This window comes from Lingula anatina, chromosome 10 (assembly GCF_051362555.1).
Source record: "Lingula anatina isolate TDL-2025a chromosome 10, LinAna3.0, whole genome shotgun sequence".
Classification (NCBI taxonomy): domain Eukaryota; kingdom Metazoa; phylum Brachiopoda; class Lingulata; order Lingulida; family Lingulidae; genus Lingula; species Lingula anatina.
In genome coordinates, this window is record NC_141776.1 from 9,524,093 (window position 1) to 9,548,566 (window position 24,474).

General features: G+C 36.5%; 1 pseudogene across 1 annotated transcript in view; it reads right to left on the reverse strand.

The window, feature by feature from the left end:
* Positions 1 to 6,302: 6,302 nt before the first annotated feature.
* LOC106181602 (uncharacterized) overlaps positions 6,303 to 24,474 on the reverse strand; it is a 72,954-nt pseudogene continuing 54,782 nt past the window's right edge. The window contains exons 6-10 of the transcript XR_001240222.3: positions 23,322 to 23,402; positions 22,816 to 22,895; positions 22,384 to 22,481; positions 7,738 to 8,668; positions 6,303 to 7,537 (exon numbers count right to left, since the gene is read on the reverse strand). The product of XR_001240222.3 is annotated as an uncharacterized LOC106181602 (transcript). The remainder of the gene's footprint in view (positions 7,538 to 7,737; positions 8,669 to 22,383; positions 22,482 to 22,815; positions 22,896 to 23,321; positions 23,403 to 24,474) is intronic.

Genomic DNA, 24,474 nt, shown 5'->3' on the forward strand with positions numbered 1-24,474 from the left:
CTTCTGGTGGTGACATTAGGACGTCCTGACCGTGGTCTCAGACTGTGTTAATACACCAGTCTGGGCGTGTTTCTGTACGACGTTAGAAACTGCTCCCTGGGACACATTCAGCTGTCTGGCAATAGCAGTTTGCTTCTGTCCATTCTGGCATAATGCAACAATAGTGTGGCAAGTTGCTGCCGTTAGTTCACATACCGTAAGGTCAGCTAAGAGTCTGCAAAATATCAAACTTCTGACTGGACGTTGCCGAAATATAGAGACTTATTCTGCAGAACTGCTGCCCTTTTATACGCATTCTGTAACCAGCCAAAGAGGACTGCTCAGACAAACTGTCACATATTACGTAAGGCGGGTCCTGACCCCCCCCCCCCCTTCGAATTCTGGTCCCCCCTTCGAATTCTGGTCCCCCCTTGAAATTATAATTTTGACTAGCTGAATCATACTTGTAAACCATACCAAATGGCACCGTTCACCCCTTAAATACCAAAATTTTTCGTGGCCCTTCAACAGGCCCCTAACCCGTTGCCAAGTTGGGGGGGGGGGGAGGGGGGAGGCTTTGCATCCGCGGACTCCCCCCCTTAAAATAATCCTGGATCCGCCTCTGCTCACCTTGCCTTATAATTGATGGGCAAGCACTGGCAATTTCACTGGGAAAGCCTGACAATGCAGTGACCTTTGGTAGTTTGGCTGACACGTAGGCCTACGTAAGAGCAGTTCTGAAGGCAGGTTCTAACTATCAGCAGATTGACTTGTGTTTGACAGATACAGGGAATTAACAATAAAAGGTGCTACTCGGACATGATTCACAAAGTCAGTGCTACCCATCAGACAAGAAATCTGATTTATCACATTCCTTGACCCTGAGAACATAGGTGTAGACACTTCATTTGTCATGTTTGCTTGCCTAGTTACAGAGATACAGAAGTAAACCGTTTTTTCAGTAATGGCGATCCTAATTTGCATATTTAGGAAAATTGAGTAAATCTAATTCTAACAGAAACATCTTAATAATGTTCCTCGACCCTGAAAATATAGGTAAAGACACTTCATTTGTCATATTCCCCTGTCTAGTTCCAGAGATATTGCAGAAAATAGGAAATCTGGCGGCCATTTTTTTTTTGCAAATTAGACCGTTAAAAACGCAAAATTTCGCTTGGGAACCGGGTAAATCGGATTCAGCATCCCAAAATTATGCTAAGAAGCCTGGTTCCCAACTTTTACCCCAAAATGCCTCTTGCCTCTTATGCAGAGCCTTTTTTCAAAAATCTCACTAGACTACAAGGACTTTTAAGGCTCTAATTCAAATCATTTTCAATGATTTTTAACTACTAGTAATGAGGACAAGTTATACATTAATACAGTTATTTTAAAGTGTACATACCAAAGGAAAAAGGACTCATTTCATTTAAACTTCGTCTTTGTAACACATTGATGATGAAAAGTTGAAAATAAAAGTACAAGTAACTAGAGGATCAGAGAGGCGATACCGCCTCCAAATATTGTACCACCAGCTGGAGCAAACGCATTCGTATAGACCCCCACATACACAAAATAAGGGACACAGCCACCAGTTTTGTGCTTGACAAGCTGTAAAAATGCAATCAACAAGAATTTTTAAACTATTGCAAAAAATATATATGGTACAATCAAATTTAAGTTCTTCGTAAGGTAGGTCAAGGGTCAATTTCAAGGTCACAGTAAATTGCCAGTATATGACTTCCTATTCAAGTTCAAGAGTAACTATGGACCTATCTCTGTCAAGTTTAAAGTTAAAAGAGAAAGAAATTAGCAGAGTTCAGTTCATGATAAAAAGTAGGTCAAAGGTCAATTTCAAGGTCACACTTAGATTGCCAGTATAGGACTTCCTATTCAACTTCAATAGTAACTATGGACCTATCTCAGCCAGTTTTGGAGATAAAAGGGAAGCAAAATTTGCAAAATTCAGTTCATGGTGAAAAGTAGGTCAAAGGTCAATTTCAAGGTCACATTTAGATTGCCAGTATATGACTTTCTATTCAAGTTCAATAGTAACTATGGAACTATCTCTGCCAGTTTTGGAGATAAAAGGGAAGCAAAATTTGCAAAGTTCAGTTTATGGTGAAAAGTAGGACAAAGGTCAATTTTAATGTCACATATATAATGCCAGTATATGACTTCCTATTCAAGTTCAATAGTAACAACGGACCTATCTCAGCCAGTTTTGGAGATAAAAGGGAAGAAAAGTTTGCAAAGTTCAGTTCATGGTGAAAAGTAGGTCAAAGGTCAATTTCAAGGTCACATTTAGATTGCCAGTATATGACTTCCTATTCAAGTTCAATAGTAACTACGGTTCTATCTCTGCCAGTTTTGGAGATAAAAGGGAAGCAAAATTTGCAAAGTTCAGTTTATGGTGAAAAGTAGGTCAAAGGTCAATTTCAAGGTCACATTTAGATTGCCAGTATATGACTTCCTATTCAAGTTCAATAGTAACTACCGACTTATCTCTGCCAGTTTTGGAGATAAAAGGGAAGCAAAATTTGCAAAGTTCAGTTTATGGTGAAAAGAAGGTCAAAGGTCAATTTCAAGGTCACATTTAGATTGTCAGTATATGACTTCCTATTCATGTTCAATAGTAACTATGGACCTATCTCAGCCAGTTTTGGAGATAAAAGGAAAGCAAAATTTGCAAAATTCAGTTCATGGTGTAAAGTAGGTCAAAGGTCAATTTCAAGGTCACATTTAGATTGCCAGTATATGACTTCCTTTTCAAGTTCAATAGTAACTACGGACCTATCTCAGCCAGTTTTGGAGATAAAAGGGAAGAAAAGTTTGCAAAGTTCAGTTCATGGTAAAAAGTAGGTCAAAGGTCAATTTCAAGGTCACATTTAGATTGCCAGTATATGACTTCCTATTCAAGTTCAATAGTAACTATGGACCTATCTCTGCCAGTTTTGGAGATAAAAGGGAAGCAAAATTTGCAAAGTTCAGTTTATGGTGAAAAGTAGGTCAAAGGTCAATTTCAAGGTCACATTTAGATTGCCAGTATATGACTTCCTATTCAAGTTCAATAGTAACTACGGACCTATCTCAGCCAGTTTTGGAGATAAAAGGAAAGCAAAATTTGCAAAATTCAGTTCATGGTGTAAAGTAGGTCAAAGGTCAATTTTAAGGTCACATTTAGATTGCCAGTATATGACTTCCTATTCAACTTCAATAGTAACTACGGACCTATCTCTGCCAGTTTTGGAGATAAAAGGGAAGAAAAATTTGCAAAGTTCAGTTTATGGTGAAAAGTAGGTCAAAGGTCAATTTTAAGGTCACATTTAGATTGCCAGTATATGACTTCCTATTCAAGTTCAATAGTAACTACGGACCTATCTCTGCCAGTTTTGGAGATAAAAGGAAAGCAAAATTTGCAAAATTCAGTTCATGGTGTAAAGTAGGTCAAAGGTCAATTTTAAGGTCACATTTAGATTGCCAGTATATGACTTCCTATTCAAGTTCAATAGTAACTACGGACCTATGTCTGCCAGTTTTGGAGATAAAAGGGAAGAAAAATTTGCAAAGTGCAGTTCATGGTGAAAAGTAGGTCAAAGGTCAATTTCAAGGTCATAGTAAGATTGCCAGTATATGACTTCCTATTCAACTTCAATAGTAACTATGGACCTATCTCTGCCAGTTTTGGAGATATAAGGGACTAGATGTTATAATTTTGGAGTTACCATAATGTGCCTTAAATTTCGTACAGAAAAAATTAATTAAAATAAAGAAAATGTCATTTTGGTCAAAATTCTTGAAATAGGAGGTGCTCTGAAGTTTCAGAAGTTCAAATTTGATGAAATAATGTCATTTTAGAACACAAGTTGTCTGCTTTGCCAAGCCTTATGTTTTATTTTTCCAGAGTTCAAAATTTATTATCCATTACCGTACTGCACATTTTGCTTTTACCACCAATATGTACTTTTTGATACAGCGTAACTCGAAAACCGTATGGAATACAAAATAACCGAGACCACCTCCAGTGTTGGGCTTTACATGCTCTACAAAATGCAAAAAAGAATGGGTCTCTAGCATTAACGGTTCCCGAATTAGAGACAGTTTTCAGTTTCGGTATCTTATGGCCGCTACTCCCGTGAAAATGCACCGATTGACCCCAAATTCATGGAGATGAAAGATGACCTGAAGGGTAACACTTTCCAATAATATTATTGGTTAAGTCTGTGTGGTGTCTGAATAACAGGGCAAAAAAAATTTTTTTCGTAAAAAAATTCATTTTTTTGAAAATTTTGGCCCATTTGACCTTGAAGTAGAGGTCAAAGGTCAAATCCAAGGGTATATTTGAAATCTACACATATGACTTTTGGAAAGCCGTCTATAGAAATTTTTCCCATAACTCCTTCCGTAGGGTAGATAATTAGCATTTAATTTTGCCATTTTTAGACAAGGGTGCATTGCAATGAGTGCCACACCCAGACCCCAATACCGACAAAGCCCAAATTTTACGTGGAACGAGTTGAGATTATAGGTGACCTAAATCCATGAGATGGGTACGGGGGCCCTTACCGTCTAGGAGGAGAAGCGGTAACGGTAGCCGTCCGGTGGAGCCGGCGGAGCCGGCGGAACGATCCGGACGGGACCGAAACCATGTGTACCGCCAGCGCTAACGCTGGTGGTACAATAATGTATTAAAAAGTATACCCCCATCTATGAATTATTGTCTGTATTCATGTCAATAAACTACATAGTTTTAAATAATATTTTTATAAAGACAAAATGCTGAAATGCAAACCTTTTTCAATTTATATATATATTATAGCATTTTCAATTACTTTTCAAAGTTACATTTAAACTAGAGCCATTTAAACTAGTTACATTTAAACTAGTTTAAAGTGCTGGATTAAATTTGAACACTTTTCAAGGCTGTATGGATCCTGGTGCATCAGTAAATAATGGGAAAATAAAAAGTCACTTACCAGTACATGCTCACATCTTATCCTGTCTCTATATCTCTTCATTTTCTAATTTCCAAAAAGATGTCTTCTTTTTATATCCAGAAATTGATGGCTTGTGATGAATCTGGTCTAGTGAAAGTTATCGGTTTAAAAGTCAAGTGATGCTAACTTATATATTAAATTTATATATTGTGCAATTGTACATTATAATAAGATTTCAATCATTTGTCTGATTTCAATAACAATAATAATCATAATAATAGCAATAATAATAAATTTGTTTCACAGCATTATATAAAAATAGAAAACTGTTAACTCAGTTATTTTTTTATCGGTGAAGTCTATGTACTATATATGAGGGTATATAGCTTGGTTGACAAATAAAAGCAGAAAACTGTTTTTTAACCCAAGGAATTTGACAAACTCTTCATAAAAAAATTATGTTTTTTTAATCCTAAAAACTAAATGTTACTGATCAATAAATAATCACATGTGTTTCTCAGTTGTGAACAGAAACATTTTTATTATTACAGAAACATTATTCATTTCTATTGAGTTGTTAATTGGATATGTTGGCCCAACGTTAGGCCAACGTTTGCAATAAATATGCACACGTTGGCCCAACGTTGGGCCAACGTGAGCATATTGCAGTTATGTTGTGCATATTATGATGTGGTTGGGCCAACGTATTACTACCAACGCCAACTATGTGCCAACAAACTAACGATTCCCCTACGTTGGCCCAACGTATGCTTGCTATCTGGGTTTATGTAGGATGTTGAAAGAAGTCACAGGGTCTCCAGTCAGTGTGGGCAAAGCAGGGTTGGTGATTCACCCACTCCACTATTTTCTGGTAGCTTCTGTAGATGGGATGGTGACTGACAACAGCTACAACCCCCCACAAGGAGTATTGGAAGTCAAATGCCCCTTTCCCCCCCCAAGATCAGACCCTTCAGGGGCTAGTGGCTTCCCGGAAAGACTTTTGTCTTGTCCCCGGAGCAGAGGAAGTCTGTGCTATGCAGTGCATGAGGACGAGGCGGCTATGGAAATTTCTCATAAAACTCGCAAGCTTAAGCTTAATGAAAAACACATTTATTACTGTCAAGTCCAGATGCAGCTTGCAGTAACCAACAGACAGTGGTGCGATTTTGTAGTCTTTTTAACATCAGAAAAGAGGGAAGGGTGCCTGTCCACTGAAGTATTTGTCCAGAGAGTGCACTTCAATAGTGTCTTGTGGCAGACTACAATTTTACCCAAGATAACAAATTTCTACAGGAATGCTCTTGTTCCAGAGATTTTGAGTCAAGGCGTGTTTAGAGGCAAGAGATTGTACATACATTCATATCATTACAAGTACAGGTCAAAGTGTTAGACATTGAGAAATTATGAGCTCAAGTGTTACAACTTTGGTAAATTTGTCTTCTTTAATGGAAACCTTTTTTTTTATTGTTTAACATGTGATAATATTCTCTGTATTAAAAGCATTTAATTTATGATGGCAATTTTTGGTACTGAGCATTTTGAGTAAATGTATAACTGTGATGATATTTGAGAGATTTTATTACTCAACATATTGTATTACTTATTAAATACATACATGTACATGGTCGGATGAGATTTATTATCCATTTGGTGTTTTTACCATATTTATGTGTAGTTTACACAATATGTGATGTGTCTTTTATTGTAACTTGGTGCTGTATCATTAAGATTAAGCCTCCCTAGAAATTGTGATGGTGCTTCTTAAGTTAACATTCCAGAAAATATTTCCTTACAAACAAGTTTTGTAACTGTGATTAAAGGCATCTGTGATGGAACATTTTTACTTCCCAAATAAATTTAATAAGATATTCACATTCTTGTTTCTCACGTTTCAGACAGCCTAGTTAATCAGAACAGTCTGGACAGTTTTCAGTCTGCACATGATAATTTTACCAGTCATTCAGAAAATAATGGCTCTGTGCATAGGTTCACTAAATAAAAACATGACCCATATCTTGTTCAAATCACTAGCCACTGAGTTTGGAAAAACATAATTCAGTAAACGATAGTTTTTAATTCTCCCGATAACACGTTCCATATGAATTCTGAGCCTGGCAATTCTTCTTTTTTCTTCCTCTTCCGCAGGACTAGGTTGTCCCTAAGAACCAATAAATGGAGGGATATTCAATTTTACCTTCCTCTTCGCGAGATATTTATCAATTAGGAATCCTCGGTCTGCCATGACAGAATCCCCCTCGTCCATCAGATCCACAAGTCCACTAAGTTCTGTCATTTCTTTGTCTGACATGCGCCCAGGAGCCAAATCTGACACATAACTGATAAATCCATTTGGTGCTATTCCCACAAGTCCTTTGGCAGTATTGTGACTTTTGTAGGAAGAATATGTCTCTGACTGTGTAACGTATCCTGATGGCCTTTCAATGAAAAGTTCTGTACAGTCCAAAATGACCCTCGTAGATGGATACTCTTCTTTGAAGCACTGTGGCATAGTAGCTTCTACAATTTCTTTAGATGACCAGATTGGCAACTTCCGGAAGCGAAAATGCATCAGCTCAAAATATGTCCTGCAAATCCATGAAACTGTTGCTACACCTACTCCCATCCTATAAACACATGAAAATATAAACCAATCAATGAAACAAATGCTATGTCAGTTTCTTTAAATTAATCATTTTTCTCAAAAAAGTGAACATAAATTAAAGGTGTAAATTCCAACATGCACTTGAATATAATATATAAAGAATACATATAAGTACTGTACTGTCAGTCTATGTAGTAAGTATACATTAATATAAGCTTATACCTGAAAGCTAGGTCTTCTCCTAGTAATCCAACTCTCAGCCTGGCCAAGACAAGAAGTAATTCATCTTCTGAATCTAAAGAACAGGTGTATTTTTCTCTTTGTCTTTGTCATGGTAAGTTGAACCCCAGTAGTGCATATATCAGAAATATCTGGAGACAGAAAGTCATGAAAGTTCTTGAACTCTACATAAGAAGAAAACCCTGTGTAAAACTTAATAGCTTCTGGTCTGTCTTTCAAAGACTCCATGCTGAAAGTGTTTTCTTTCTTCTTCTCTTCTTCAAGTTTTTTCTGGAGATCTTTATAACGCTCTTCCCACACATCATTTTCTTCTGCATTCTTCTTTGTCTGTTCCCAATCGGTCTGGCATTGTTTAAGATGTTGTATTGTCTCTGAAAGTTCTTTTTGTATATCATGCAATTTGTCCTCCATTTCATGAATAATCCCACTTTTTTCTTTCACAGATTTGAGAAGGTCCTTCATGTCTGAATGTGGCAAGCTGTAGGAATGGTTGTCGTAATGTCCGACGTCTCTTTTTGCATTTTCCGACATTGACTCAGTGACAGGTGGTGTTTGTCTTATCAAAGTTCTCCTAGATTGAGTTACCTTTTCTGTTAGGTATCTAAATACCGTTGGTCTTCTGTTAGTGTACGTTTTCTCCCCTCCTTCGAAGGTTCAGAGCAAACGTGGTGCCCTGTTGTTGGCTCAAACCTACTGAACTTCCCTTTCTTCAAAGCTCTACCAATGTTATCAACCCATTCTTTCCCTTCCTCCGTGTCTGCTGGGAAAGTGTAAAAGCTCAAATGTCTATCTCTCTGATTGTTATTGTAACAGTGAGGCACACAGCAAGTAAATCGAGGCATGATTTGAGTATCTGATGCTATACGTAATGACGACCAGAGGACTCCCCTACCCACAATGCAATTTCCATTTCCTGAAAAGATGAAAAAGGTCTATAGCAATATTGTTGTTGCACTGACCTTTGCTAATACTGTGTGGTTGTAGAACGAGATGGTGAACAGATGAATTCAACTGTCCTCAGAGTGATGATAATACAGGAAACACACCTTCATTTCTACTGAAAACAGATAACAAATCATCAATAAAATATATATATATGTGTGTAGACATATATGGTAGTTACAACACAGAAATAACACAGTGATCAAAATATATTATTATATTATAACTAGAGGATCAGAGAGGTGATACCGCCTCCAGATATTGTACCACCAGCTGGAGTAAGCGCATTCATATGGACCCCCCCCCCCCAAGGTCACAGATTGCCAGTGTATTACTTCCTATTCAAGTTCAATAGTAACTATGGACCTATCTCTGCCAGTTTTGGAGATAAAAGGGAATGAAAATTTGCAAAGTTCAGTTTATGGTAAAAAGTAGGTCAAAGGTCAATTTTAAGGTCACAGTAAATTGCCAGTATATGACTTCCTATTTAAGTTTAATACCGTACTAGTATTAAGAATGTGTATATTTACCCCGTGGACCATTTGAAGATTACACTGCGATTAATGCGGTGGAAGATACAATAGAGAGAGTGTATAATGATAGGGTTGCTAAACGATTGTTGACGGCATATAGTAACTAGCCTAATCCCCTGGTCGCCTGGGTAGCCACGCCCCCTTAGAGTAATTGTGTAAACAAATGGTCTCCAGTAGCGAACTATCCTTTTGTTGAACAGCTTCGCGCGTGCAGCTGATTATGTACGTAGTGACACTATAGCTATCTGCATATAAATTTGTGCTAGCTGTTATTTGATTCATTCTGCTTGGCGGATGTTGTGGATCAGCCCACTGGTTCGTTGACTTATTTTTTTCTGAAGATTGGTGATGCAGATTTTGAGTGCTTAATTATTTACCCTCCTAACAAGAGAAAGGGGAAGGGAGAGAAAAAGAGAGAGTGTCAAATGAAATGGGTAATGAGTAATACAATATATTAAATAAAGGGACTCGCAGTGGAAGACACGATAGACTAGCTGTTTTGCATCAAGGTATGACATTATAATCCGACATGGCCCATAACATTCATAATAAACACCCACTGATTAATCAGACTAGAACGCGTGGCGATAAAATGTGTCACTAGATCTTGTAAACACTCAGCAAAATGCACCCAGTGACTATATTCAATGTGCCGTCACTTAATTGCTTTCTCGATTTCATTAATTGACGATAGTAATTGCAGTAAACAAGGAAGAGGAAATGCTGAAGACAAAATAACGTCGGGTCTTTGTGTGACTTTCTCCCTAAACACTTTTTATGTTGCTGTCAAAGAAAAAGGAGCCGAGATAACGATCATTTAAATCACTGCTGCTGCTTTTGCAGATACACTTCCTCGTTTATCATTTAAATGCTCCCCTCCCCCAACAGACCTAACTTGATGAATGTCATAGTAGTTATAGTACACTGTATATCAGATCTGGGTTCAAGTTATGAAAGGTTTAAGCACAAAACGATAATTTGAGGCTATTTTTTTTATTCAAGACAAAATAAAGTATCTATGGTGTGTGACAATACCCAGCAGGCATAGTTGCGTTGGATCAACGTTGAAAACAGGTTGATACATTGAATTGCAGTTGATCTACCTAAATTCAAAGTTAAATCAACGTTGATCCAGCCACGTTGACTCAACGTTGTATTTTGGTCAATGACACAACCTTGCAGTTATAGATTGTAATTTGAAATATTAATTATTGAAAATGTGATACTTTGTTTATCAATACTGTAATCAATATTGTAATAAATTTATCAAAATAATAACAAAATGGTTTTAAAGTAAAAGTGACAGTTGTTTTGTGTCTTTAGTTAACTAGTGAATTTTCTTATCTTGTTATTCAGAAATACATTCCAATAAACTGAACTGCTTGCAAGGTCAGCTAACACTAGAATGAATAAGTTGCTGTAATGTGATGGAGTTAACAGTTCTTGGTAACTTGTTATAGATAGACAGGTTGAGGTGACTGTGACCTTGTTTTATATATATATATATATATATATATATATATATATATATATATATATTAATCTAAACCTTTGAAATTTTAACTTACAGGCCATACATTTATACCCTACATAAATTTAGCCATCAAACATGTCCTACTGCTAAATACATCCAGGCAAATTTCCCGCTGGGTGGGGATGATATAACATTGTTTTCTGACGTTGATACAACGTTGTTATCTGAGGTTGACACAACTTTCAAATCCAACATTTATTCAATGTCTTTTCAACGTTATGGTTCAATGTTGTTTCAACGTTAAAACAACATAATTTGCCCTCTGGGATAGGGACTTTACAAAGCTTTAATTTGTCCTTAAATATATATTCCAGTAGCATATGGATTTAGGCGAGCGACGTAATTGTAACCCAAAAGCATCAGGATGAACACTGAAAAGCGGAGTACAAAAATTAACTTTTTAAATATCGATTACAATATGCTGTACAATGACAATGAGTCAAAAAGGGTTAATGGACTTCTTTGTCTTAAAAGAAATTAATTTCGAAATTAAAAGAAAGTTTTTTTCGGGGAGCGTGGCTAGACAGTTTACATCAGGTGATACGTTAAATTCGAGGAGTGTTTCACTGTCATAAAAACACTATAAGAAAGTTTTTTATTATGATCTGCAACATTTGTTCATTTATATAGCAGGGCGAAGTTAACGCCAGAGGTAAATAGTAACTAATACCGTAATCTTCCTCGTCCATTTATTTAAATCGTATCAAAACGTTTGATACACAATGTTCATTAACGTCATAATTTTGGCGATTTATTAAAACCATATTTGTACATGATAGATAAGCATAAGTTAAGCAACAACCAGTATGAAGAACAACACCCTTTTTAAATGAGGCAAAACACCCTCTTCACACTGATTATAACCTTGAGAAAGCATTATGCAACAAGGCAAAGGAATTATGCAAAGTTCTTTCAACTCGTGTGTGAATACAACACATTCTTTGTCACTTTTACAAGACAATGGAGGCGAGCAAGTGGAGTAATTACAATATACAATAAAAAGGACATTAGTTTAGAAAGCTTACTTCGGGTCAGCCCTTTGCTTGTTCGAATGAAAGAGATAGATATCGCGCCGCGACTCCCTTTATTTAACCTTCGTTTGTTTGTGTAAATGTGTGAAAGACAGGCAATGGTCTTGAGTCGCTGTTGATATTGTTCGCGATTAATATTGAAGTATAACTCCTTCGCCTGCATGTACAGTAAACGTGTTACTTTTCCTCATGTTCACTATATTTTTTTTAGGTGGTTGAGACAAGGCGATGAGATTGATAAAAGTAGAGGTTAATCTAAACAATTAAGTGCAATTTTTGTGAAATGACTTATTAAGTAATGTGCATGTACCTAGCATGTTTAAATTTTTGAATTTCTAATTTGTAAAATCTTTCATACACGGCCTCATATTTGTATTGCTCTCAGGCCATACTCTTTGATATTATTGTATTACAAGGGACTCCTGGAAACCTGAAGCACATGGCATTGTGAAAGTTAATTCGCTACGGAGTCTTGTTATCCTCCATGCAGTTTTATAGCTTGGATGAACACTGCGAAGTAGAAACAGGCTTTACTTAGCTTTACTTAATATACGACAGTTTAAACAAAACCAGTCTGCAAGGCTTGCTTTGATCTGGTGTTAACCTGACACTGGTTTTTCAAAGAACAAAATATGTTCGACATGGCGTTTCACAGTAATTGTATAAGCATGGTTTAAGCTTGTTTGAGAGATAATAATAGTCGCGTTTAACAATAGATAGCAAGCTATAGTAAGACCCCCTCCTCTTTAACTGATGATTTACACTGTTAATTGACCCTTGGACCTAAATATGTGAATAATCTTATTATGTCCATGATTGACCGTACACTCGTATATTGTATGATCACACAGCCAGACTTCCTCCTGTTGCACGTTAGAGTTGGATTGTCCCTGCGCCTATGTCAATGCACCTCATTTAATTTCAATATTATAATATAAGCATAGTATAAGTAATATATTCTTTCTTTATTCCTCTTTCATTATCATTCATGTTTTAAAAATACTTGAAGACTTGAATGCAGATGTTTCAAATTAAAACGTAAGTACATGAATAAATTATACATTTATAAATTAATGCAATAAGAATTTTTTGAGACACATTGATGCTGACGCTCATGCATCTCAATCAAACAAACAATACTTAGTTCAATTTTTGACTGCGGAAATTTCATATTGGATGAATAACTGATAACAAATTTAACTAGCAGTTTGTTAGCAACACTAAAAACCAGCTGCGCATGCCAAACTAGTGAACAAAAGGAAAGTTTGCTTCGCGTGGCACGGGCATGGGTTTTAGCCTCTTAAAGCTATAATCCTATCGCCGCAACAAACAATAGGGACCTTCTGGCTGATGTATCCTGCTGTTAATTACACCTAGTTACAGCGGATTGTCGCACTCGCACTGGACCACAGAAACTGGCGTCATGGAGTTCACTTGTCTTAAGTATTGTGTTATTCCACCTAAGCTATTGTGTTTGTGCATTCGAATTTTGAAGGGATTTATATGGCCCTCCATTGTTTGTCCGCCCCCTTCTATTCACAAGATAGGGATTAAAACATTTTGAATGTTGTTACACCGGTGTACAACGGAAACAAAATTATTACTACCACTGTAGTAACTACGGACCTACCTCTGCCAGTTTTGGAGATAAAAGGGAACCAAATTTTGCAAAGTTCAATTAATGATGAACAGTAGGTCAAAGGTCAATTTTAAGATCACAGTAAATTGCCTGTAATTACTTTCTATTCAAATTCAATAGTAACTACAATAGTAATAAAAATTAAGTTTCCGTTGTACGACGTTTTAAAAACGTCAGAAACGTTTTAATCCCTATCCTATGAATAGAAGGGGGCGGACAAACAATGGAGAGCCGTCTAATCCCTTCAAAATTCGAACGCCAAAACACAATAGTTTAGACGTAATAACACACAATACCTTAGGCGAGTGAAACCCATGACGCCTGTTTCTGTGGTCCAGCGCGAGCGGGACAATCCGCTGTGACCAGGTGTAATTAACAGCAGGATACATCAGCCAGAAGGTGCCTATTGTTTGTTGCGGCGATAAGATTATAGCTTTAAGATGCTAGAACCCATGCTAACGCGTGCCACTCCCGTGGCCACCTATCCTTTTGTTCACTAGCTTGGCACGCGCAGCAGATCATGTATTAATTAAGTGTTGCAAGAAAACTGCTAGTTTAATTTAGTATCAGTTATTTTATTCAATATGAAGTGTTCTGTGGTCAAAAATTGAATTTGATATACATGTATCAGCAACGTACATCAGCATGATTAACAAATCACCCCGTCTCAAAAAGTTTAAAGATGCTCCGTACACAAATTTCCATCATCGCTACCTGTGTAAAAATAGATAACTGTTTAGAAATAACAAAGAAAGAAACATTATTAAAACAATTTTTTCACATTACAAGCTGACGTGTTGCCTCAATTACTACATTAAGTTACATTTTATATAAAATAATAGAGCGAATCCGTAAAAGGATAATAATAGAAAGTCTTAATAAATAAATAAATAAATAAATAAATAAACAGGCCCGCAGCCACGGGGAGTTCGGGAGGTTCGAAAGACCCCCCTTTTGCTGAAAAAAAGTCCACTCTGGGTAAAATTTGACATAATTACATGGGGATTTTCCGGTAAAAGGTCCACTTTGTCAGAAAAGGACCCCCCCCCCCCTTTGAAATTGCTGGCTACGGGCTTGATAAATAAATACATTATTTAAAGAATAAAGTAAATAATAAGATGACATTAAGAATCAAATAAAAAAGATAGATAGAAATTAGATGGTATAAATCATTAAATAAAAGATAAATTATTTTAAATAATTTCATAAATAAATTTTGATTTAATAATCGCTGTGAAGTCTACCCATTATCAGGGCCACAGATAGATTTTCACTAGTTGCCAGTATAGACAGATATGTATCTGTTTATTTGATGGGACTTTTTTGCACGCGCGTTAGGGGAACGAGCATATAAACTAATTTCTTTTAAGATTAAAGTGAGTGTCCTATCATTTGAAAGCCAACAAAATATTTCATTCCACATTAGAGAAATTAGCCTCATAATTACATTTGTAAATTTATAACCGGGTGTATGTAACTCTTCGCTGTTCAGTAACAGTTATAAAGGAAAGTTAGATTTTGCTTGTATAAAACACACTTTTTATTCTGATAAAAATCGACTGCGCACGAAGCATAATGATATTAGGCTTTCGATGATGATTGTGCATGAAACATCAAGTCATTTTTCCTTTTCATAATAGTGCTGGGCACCCAGGTGTTGAATCTTTTACTCGACGTGCATCTCCTAATATTGTATAGGCATGATTTCAGGTTGTTCTGGAGCGATGACGATTGCGTTCAAAATGGGTTGTTTGCAGCATAAGTGATGTGAATAAACCTAGCTTACTAATTAACTATTACCAAAGTAAAGCAGGGCTTTAGGTTTATCAGCCTAAGATTTATTCAATATGGGCAGTTAACTTGGACCAGTCTTGTTTCATTAACTTTGCGAATGAAAGTCTCCGTCGTTAACGTAAATTTCCTATATGATTTTACATCACTTATCTGATTTAACAATCTTATTGCTTAGGTTTTGTTTAAGGTTGCATGAGAGCAGATAATGATCGCGTTTAACAATAGATTGAGGGCTATAGTAAGTCCTGCCTCTTTGGGCGATGTCTAAGACTGTTAATTCAACGTACATAAACATGTAGTGTGACCACAGTGTCAGCCATCCCCCTTGTTGCACGTTGCAAGCGATTTGTCTCATAACTATGACAAGGCGTTCTTTTTTCTCGTTGTTGTTTTAAAACGGACCACTTTGTTAAGGCTAATTGCTTAGCTCATTGCGCGTCATATGTACTTAGCTCTTTGCGCGTCATATGTAAACGCTAAGATATGAATGTTATACCGGGTAGTTGATTGTTTTGCCCGGGCGCCGCACTTATGCTTTCTTACTAGAGCGATCTAGAACAAGTCGCTAGTTTGCCCTGTTTGTAACTGTAGCAAAATATGTTCGACATGCCGTTTCTGCACGACAGTCGGAGACACAGTAATTGTATAAGGCATGGTTTAAGCTTGTTCGAGAGATAATAACAGTCGCGTTTAACAAAAGATAGTAAGACCCCCTCCTCTTTAACTGATGTCTTACACTGTTAATATTGACCGCACTTTCATATATTATGTAATACACTGACAGACTTTCCCCTGTTGCACGTTGGCGTTGGATTGTACTTGTGCCTCTGTCAATACACCTCATTTAGTTTAAATATTTTTACCGCATAAACCTTTGTGGTTTAGAGTTAATAAGTTTAGTAGTAGGAATAGGATGGTTGGACAAAAAGCTTCTAGTCAACTGGCTTAGACCTAGGGTGTGATGCTGCTATCATCCGAGGAAACACCTACACTGAATCCTCTTCCTGAAATCCCCCTAGCTGAAACAAAAAATGCCCCTTGAACCGGTCCATTTTTACAGGGTCGAATCATTTTTGATATCATTGAGCGTCTTTAAACGAAAGCTTTTAAGTGACAAAAACAGAACCGTGTGGTGATTGTTTATTAAAGCGTAGGTTTATTCATCATGATCTATTTTGTAAACAACACATGCCTAAATTTTACTTGGATTGATCATCGTCACTGTTTGGCTACTCGCCTATAATGCGTGCTGAACGACAGACAACTTATAAATATTATCTGTGTTACCGTGTATTTGACCAAGTTAAAATAGAATGGTGTCGGTGATTTAATCCATCGAACATATTAATATTTCTTCTTTTAAAACCAGTGTTAGGTTAACATCAAGTCAATTTAAGCTAAGATCTAATATTCCGTTTATTAGATCTTAGATTTAAGTAAAGCTAAGTAAAGCATGTTTCTAGTTCATCCACGCTATATAAACACATGAAGGATAACAAGTCTCTGTAGACAATTAACTTTCACAATGCTCTGTGCTTTAGAGTCCCATGTTATACAAGCAAATGAGTATGGCCTGAGAGAAATATAAATATGAGGCCGTGTATGAAGATGTTTCAAATAATAAGAATCAAGAATTTAAACATGTTAGGTACATGCACATCATTTAATAAGTCATTTCACAAAAATGGCATCTAATTTTTCAGATAAACCTCCACTTTTATCGATCTCAACGCCTTGTCTGATGTTTACGTGTAGGCGGTATACTCCAATATTAATTGCGAACAATATCAACATGTACAGCGACTTGAGATCGTTGCCTGTCTTTCACACTTTTACAAAAACCCTTGAAGGGTTAATAAAAGGATTCGCGTTGCGATATCTATCTCTTTCTTTCGAACAAGCAAATTAAGGGCTGACCCGAAGTAAGCTGGCATAACTAATTTCTCTTTGACTGTACAAGGGTATATTGTAATTACTCCACTTGGTCGCCTCCATTGTCTTGTAACAGTGACAAAGAATGTGTTTTCACACGCTAGTTTACATAACTCCTTTGCCTTGTGTCTTTATCAAGGTTATAATCAGTTTGAATAGGTTGTCTTGCCTCACTTAAAAAGGGAGTTGTTCTTCACACTGGTTTTTGCCTAACTTATGCTAACCTATTTTGTACAAATATGGTTTTAATAAATCGCCAAAATCATGACACTAGTGAACATTGTATATCAAACGTTTTGATACGATTAAATAAATGTGCAAGAAGGATTACGGAATGAGTTACTATTTACCTCCCCCCACGCCCCCCCTCCCCCCCCCAAAAAAATGCTCTTTTGATTTCGAAATGAATTTGTTTTTAACGTAAAGAAGTCCAATACCCCTTTCACGACTCAGTCATTGTACAGCATGTTGTAATCGATATTTAAAAAAGTTCATAACTTGGACCGGAGTTTGATATACAGTGTACTGTAGCTACAATGGCATTCCTCAAGTTGGGTCTGCTGGGGGAGGGGGCATTTAAATGATAAACGAAGAAGTCCACCTGTAAACAGCAGCGGTTTAAATGATCGCTATCTCGGTTATTTTTCCTTTGACAGCATCATAGAAAATGTTAAGGGAGAAAGTCACACATACCCACGGCGTTGTTTTGTCTTCAGCATTTCCTCCTTCCTGCTTACTGCAATTATTATCGTCAATTAATTAAACCGAGAAAGCAATTAAATGATGGCACATTGAATATAATCACTATGTGCATTTCGCTGAGTGTAAACACGATCTAGCGAAACATTTTATTTCAGAATAAATTTATATGTGATTTCACCTCTGTCGTTTGCGTTATTTCAAACAAAACGATTTCCTGAAAGACCAACTTTAAAATGTATGTCTATTCAGCAAAATAATGTAATTTAATACAACTATGAGTAATGTATTTAAACTACGGCCGTATATGCGATGGCCATGTGGGATTATAATTGCATACCTTGATGCAAAACAGTCTATCGTTTCTCCTACCGCGAGTCCCTTTAATTAATGTATTATATTACTCTTTACCCTTTTTATTTGACACTGTCTCTGTTTCTCTCCCCTTTTCCTTTCTCTTGTAAGAAGGAGGGCAAATAATTAAGCATTCAAAATATGCATCACCAATCTTCAGAAAAGAATGAGTGAATGAACCATTGGGCTGGCCCACAACGTCCGACACAGCAGAATAAATTAAATAACAGCTTTCACAGATTTAACTGCAGTTAGCTGTATAGCGTCACTATATACATAATCCGCTGCACGCGCGAAGCTGTTGAACAAAAGGATAGTTCTCTATGGAAGACCTTTTGTTTACATAAGTACTCTAAGGGGGCGTGCCTAACCAGGCGACAAGAGGATTAGGCTAGTCACTATATTCCGTCAAATTCGTTTAGCGACCCTATAATTATCACACTCCCTCAATTGTATTTTCTGACGTTATAATTGTATCTAATCTTCTTACGTTAGATGGAATAAATGCACACATACATAATCTTATGACTGTATGGGCGTATCTTTGCCAGTTTTGGAGATAAAAGGGAACAAAAATTTGAAAAGTTCAGTTCATGGTAAAAAGTAGGTCAAAGGTCAATTTTAAGGTCACAGTAAATTGCCAGTATATGACGTCCTATTCAAGTTCAATAGTAACTATGGACTTATTTCTGCCAGTTTTGGAGATAAAAGCGAAAGAAATTAGCAAAGTTCAGTTCATGGTAAAAAGTAGGCCAAAGGTCAATTTTAAGATCACAGTAAATTGCCAGTATATGACTTCCTATTCAAGTTCAATAGTAACTATGGACCTATCTCTGCCAGTTTTGGAGATAAAAGGGAACGAAAATGTGCAAAGTTCAATTCATGGTTAAAAGTAGGTCAAAGGTCAATTTCAAAGTCACACTTAGATTGCCAGTATATGATTTCCTAATCAAGTTCAATAGTAACTGTGGACCTATCTCTGCCAGTTTTAGAGATAAAAGGGAATGAAAATTTGCAAAGTTCAGTTCATGATGAAAAATAGGTCAAAGGTCAATTTTAAGGTCATAGTAAATTGCCTGTAATGACTTTCTATTCAAGTTCAAAGTAACTATGGGCGTATCTCTGCCAGTTTTGGGGATAAAAGGGAACGAAAATTTGCAAAGTTCAATTCATGGTTAAAAATAGGTCAAAGGTCAATTTCAGTGTCAGAGTTAATTGCCAGTATATGACTTCCTATTCAAGTTCAATAGTAACTATGGATCTATCTCTGCCAGTTTTGGAGATAAAAGGAAACAAAAATTTGCAAAGTTCAATTCATGATGAAATATAGGTCAAAGGTCAATTCGAAAACGGTATGAAATACAAAAAAACCTCACCTCAAGTGTTGGGTTTTACATGCTCTACAAAATGCAAAAAAGAATGGGGCTCCAGCATTAACGGTTCCCGAATTAGAGACAGTTTTCAGTTTCGGTATCTTATGGCCGCTTCTCCCGTCAAAATGCAACGATTGACCCCAAATTCATGGAGATGAAAGATGACCCGAAAAGTAACACTTTCCAACAATATTATTGGTTAGGTCTGTGTAGTTTCTGAATATCAGCACAAATAATTTTTTTTTCGTAAAAAAATTCATTTTTTTGAAAATTTTGGCCAATTTGACCTTGAAATAAAGGTCAAAGGTCAAATCCAAGGGCATATTTGAAATCTCCACATATGACTTTCGGTCAGCCGTCTGTAGAAATTTTTCCCATAATTCCTTCTGTAGGGTAGATAATTAGCATTTAATTTTGCCTTTTTTGGACAAGGGTGCATTGCAATGAGTGCCACACCTAGACCCAAGCACCTACGAATCCCAAATTTTACGTGGAACGCTTTGAGATTATAGGTGACCTAAATCCAAGAGATGGGTACGCAGACCCTTGTAGTCTAGGAGGAGAAGCGGTAATGATGACATGGCGGTGGAGCCGGCAGAGCCAACGGAGCCGGCGGAACAGGCGGGTCGGAACTAAAACCATGTGCACCGCCATCGCCTACGCTGGTGGTACAATAAACACATACAGCAACAATAAAGACATATATAGACAGTGATGAGAATACATAGAGACACATTCTATGTCACAACAGTCAATGCATAGGTATCAGAATGTATACATAAAATTTTGTTCATAAGAAGATTTATGCTAAGCAAACCCTCGCCTCTCCAACTCAGAACAGTTCACATTAATCCTTAATTGTCTCCTTGAAAATATATAACTGAGTGGGATCTAAGTGAACCTTTTCCAAAATAATAATTTCTCAGGTATAACATATAGGGGCAATGATGACAATGGGATTGAAGAGAATCGCCAGTGTAGCAATATCGTTATTGCACCAACCTGTGGTGATGATGTGAGGTTGAGATGAGTCCAGCTGATCAGAATACATACAGACTCATTCTATGTCACAACAGACAATGCACAGGCATCAGAATGTATACACAAAATTTTGTCTATATCAAGATTTTTTGCTAAGCACACAACTGCCTCCCATCCCCACCCAAATCTCAATAGTTCACATTAACCCTTTATTGTCACCTTGACCATATCTAAAACTGAGTATGCATGATATAATGGCACAATATTACAGATATAGAGATTTTTCCCCTGGTCATGTACGTGTTTAACTGTTATATAATGCTGTAATATTTTTAAACTACTAGATAAGCTGAACACTTCTTGGTTTTGACAAAATTGTATTCTAAAGATAATACAACTTTTAAAATTGGCATAGAATTATTTAGTTTAGTTATTTAAAATCAATTTTGAAGTTGTTTGAGATTTTTTTAAAATAAATTCTCTATCTCTCTTACCACACCCTCCCACAAACAAGCTCTCACTCACTCTCCCCCCTCTCTTTCTCTCTCTCTCACACACACACACATTCATACAAACAGAAACACACTAAGAGCCTGCGGGGGTATAGTCATTATATCTCGGAATCATTGGGACTACACATGGAGAGGTGTGTGAGAGGCGGAGAGACTATTAAAAGATTAGGCGGTTTTCCTTTCATGTACGTCCGCCATATTTAGTCTCAGTATTTGTAAAGCCTGGCTCAATTCGTTGTGAATGCGGTCTAAGACATCAGTGAGATTATGTAATACTGTAATATTTTCAAAATACTGGATAAGCTGAACACTTCTTTGTTTTGAGAAAATTGTATTCTAAAGATAATACAACTTACAAAATTGGCATAGAATTATTTAGTTTAGTTATTTAAAATCAATTTTGAAGTTGTTTGAGTTTTTTTAATAATAAATTCTCATATATCTCTCTTACCACACCCTCCCACAAACAAGCTCTCACTCACTCTCCCCCCCCCCTCTCTCTCTCTCTCTCTCACATACACACACACACTAACTCTCTCTCTCTCTTTGTCTGTCTCACACACACACACAAATTCATACAAACAGAAACACACTAAGACATCATTGAGATTAAATGAAGACTTAAGCTTCACTGTAAGGTGCTGCCGCCAAGTGGATAAAGCAAGCACTACATTGTAAAATGCAGCAATGGGAAGAGCAGCCCCAGCAATGGGAAGTATCAAAAATAGAAAATGCGTAACAAACCAAAGGAAAATGAACAAATTGGTTTCTATAATTCATTTAAATAAATTGTACACACAATAGCACAGGATTTAAACGACTGCGCATGAGTGAAAAGTGCACTGTTTAAAACTAACAAGTTGGTGAAACATTGACAAAGTCTGCCGATGTTTATCCACTGGTTGATTTTATTTGATTTGCCATCTGCTGTTGTTTTGAAAATTGATATTAGAGACATTCTATTGATTTTATGTTTTAAAAAGTAAATCCATCGGAATTTCCTTAGAATGATAGTGACAATAAAGACATACAAGTGGACAGTGATCAGAATACATACAGATACATTCAATGTCTCAACAGACAATGCAAATTAAGGCATCAAGATGTATAGCAATCAGGGGCGGATTTAGGCCGTCTTCTGGGTCTTCCGGAAGACGGTCAGATTTTCAAGTTTACATTAACAGATATCTATTTTTTCTGTCGGAAGACGGTCAAAAGTGGAGCATGGATCAATAAAGATAATGCGGAAGCCTGTCAGAAAATATCTCTGGATCCGCCCCTGGCAATATCTTTGTTGCACTGACCTTTGCTAATACTATGTGGTTGTAGAAGGAGATGGTGAACAGACGAATTCAACTGTCCTCAGAGTGATGATAATACAGAAAACACACCTTCATTTCTACTGAAAACAGATAACAAATCATCAATAATATATATATATACATATATATATGTGTAGACATATAGGGTAGTTAAAACACAGACATAACACATAATAGACACTATAATAGACACATATAGCAGCAATAAAGACATTTTGTCTATATCAAATTTGCTAAGCGACGTCGAAAAGTTTACATTAACTGTTGTCACCTTGAACATATATAAAACTGAGTGGGATCTAATTAAGTGACCCTTTTCCAAAATGAGAATTTCTCAGGTACAACATATAGCAGCAATGTTCACAATGGGATTGAAGAAAATCACCAGTGCAGCAATATCATTGTTGTACTGACATGTGCTGAGGCTGCTAGGTTGAGATCAGTTCAGCTGTCCTCAGTATAATGATAATCCAGGAAACACACCTTCATCTCTACTGAAAATAGATAATATATCATCACTTAAACCATTTATAGACACATACAGTATAGTTACATCATGGAAATAACACAGTAATCAGGTTATATTATTATATTATAATTAACACATGCAGAAACAACAAAGACATTGACAGTGATCAGAATACATACAAACACATTCAATGTCACAACAGACAATGCACAGTGATCAGAATGTATACATGAAATTTTGACTATATATATATATATATATATATATATATATATATATATCCCCTCCCCAACTCCATTGTCACCTTAGAATATATATAACTTAAGTGGGATGTAATTAAGTGACCCTTTTTCAAAATAATTATTTGTAAGATATAACATATAGCAGCAATGGTCACAGTTGGATTGAAGAGAATTGCCAGTGTAGCAGTATATATCATTGTTGTAATGACCTGTGATGAGGCTGTGAGGTTGAGATGAGTTCAGCTGTCCTCAGTGTGACGATAATCCAGGAAACACGTACACCATCTCTACTGAAAACAGATAATATATCATCAATAAAAATATATATATGCAGACACATACGTACAGTATGTAGTTACAACACAGACATATAACACAGTGATTATAATATATCATTGTATTATAATAAACACATACAGCAACAACAAAGACATAGACAGTGATCAGAATACATACAGACACACGTGTCACAACAGACAATGCATAGGTATAAGAATGCATGAAATTTTGTCCATATAAAGATTTATGCTAAGCAAACCGTCACCTCTCCAACTCCGAACAGTTCACATTGACCCTTGTCTCCTTGAAAATATATAACTGAGTGGGATCTAAGTGACCCTTTTCAAAAATAATAATTTCTCAGGTATAACATATAGGGGCAATGGTCACAATGGGATTGAAGAAAATCGCCAGTGTAACAATTATATCGTTATTGCACTGACCTTGGACATAACAATGAAAGGACGTGAAATGCGGCATCTTCCTTTAAAGCTATGTGCGTTCGGGTAAACATTTGCCCATTGTCTTAGATAAGCTGTTTTGACAGCTCCACGGGAGTCTGAACAGCTTATTATCAAGGTAGCGCGCGCTGTGCCTCAGTGATTTTCTTTTGTTCTATTGCATGGATAACGTAATTTCTCGCAGTCCCTCGTGGTTGCTTTGATACAGCATTGCTGCCAACTTGCAGCGTCGAGCACATAAGCTTGCGTCAACACATGGATTTTTTTTTTCAAGTTTTCAGTATCTTTTTCTTGTAACCTCATTAAAACGGTTTCTGTCATTTGTCTATACTTGTTATTATTTCAAAGATTGTATTGATCTATGTTGAGGTGATATATAACTGGTTTTAAAGCAATGTATTGGCCAATTCATGTATGGTGCCATTTTCCAATGACAGTCGATATTGAGAGTAATGAAATTATCAATTAACAACCCCAAATTTGAGCAGACAATAGCCGGTACAATGAACATATATATATACAGTTTCCAGTAGTGTTGATGTCAGCTTTGATAAAATAATATTAAAAGTACCTGGGCGCGTTTTTGTGTGTCACAAATGCATGTGTGGTGCCATTTTTCAAC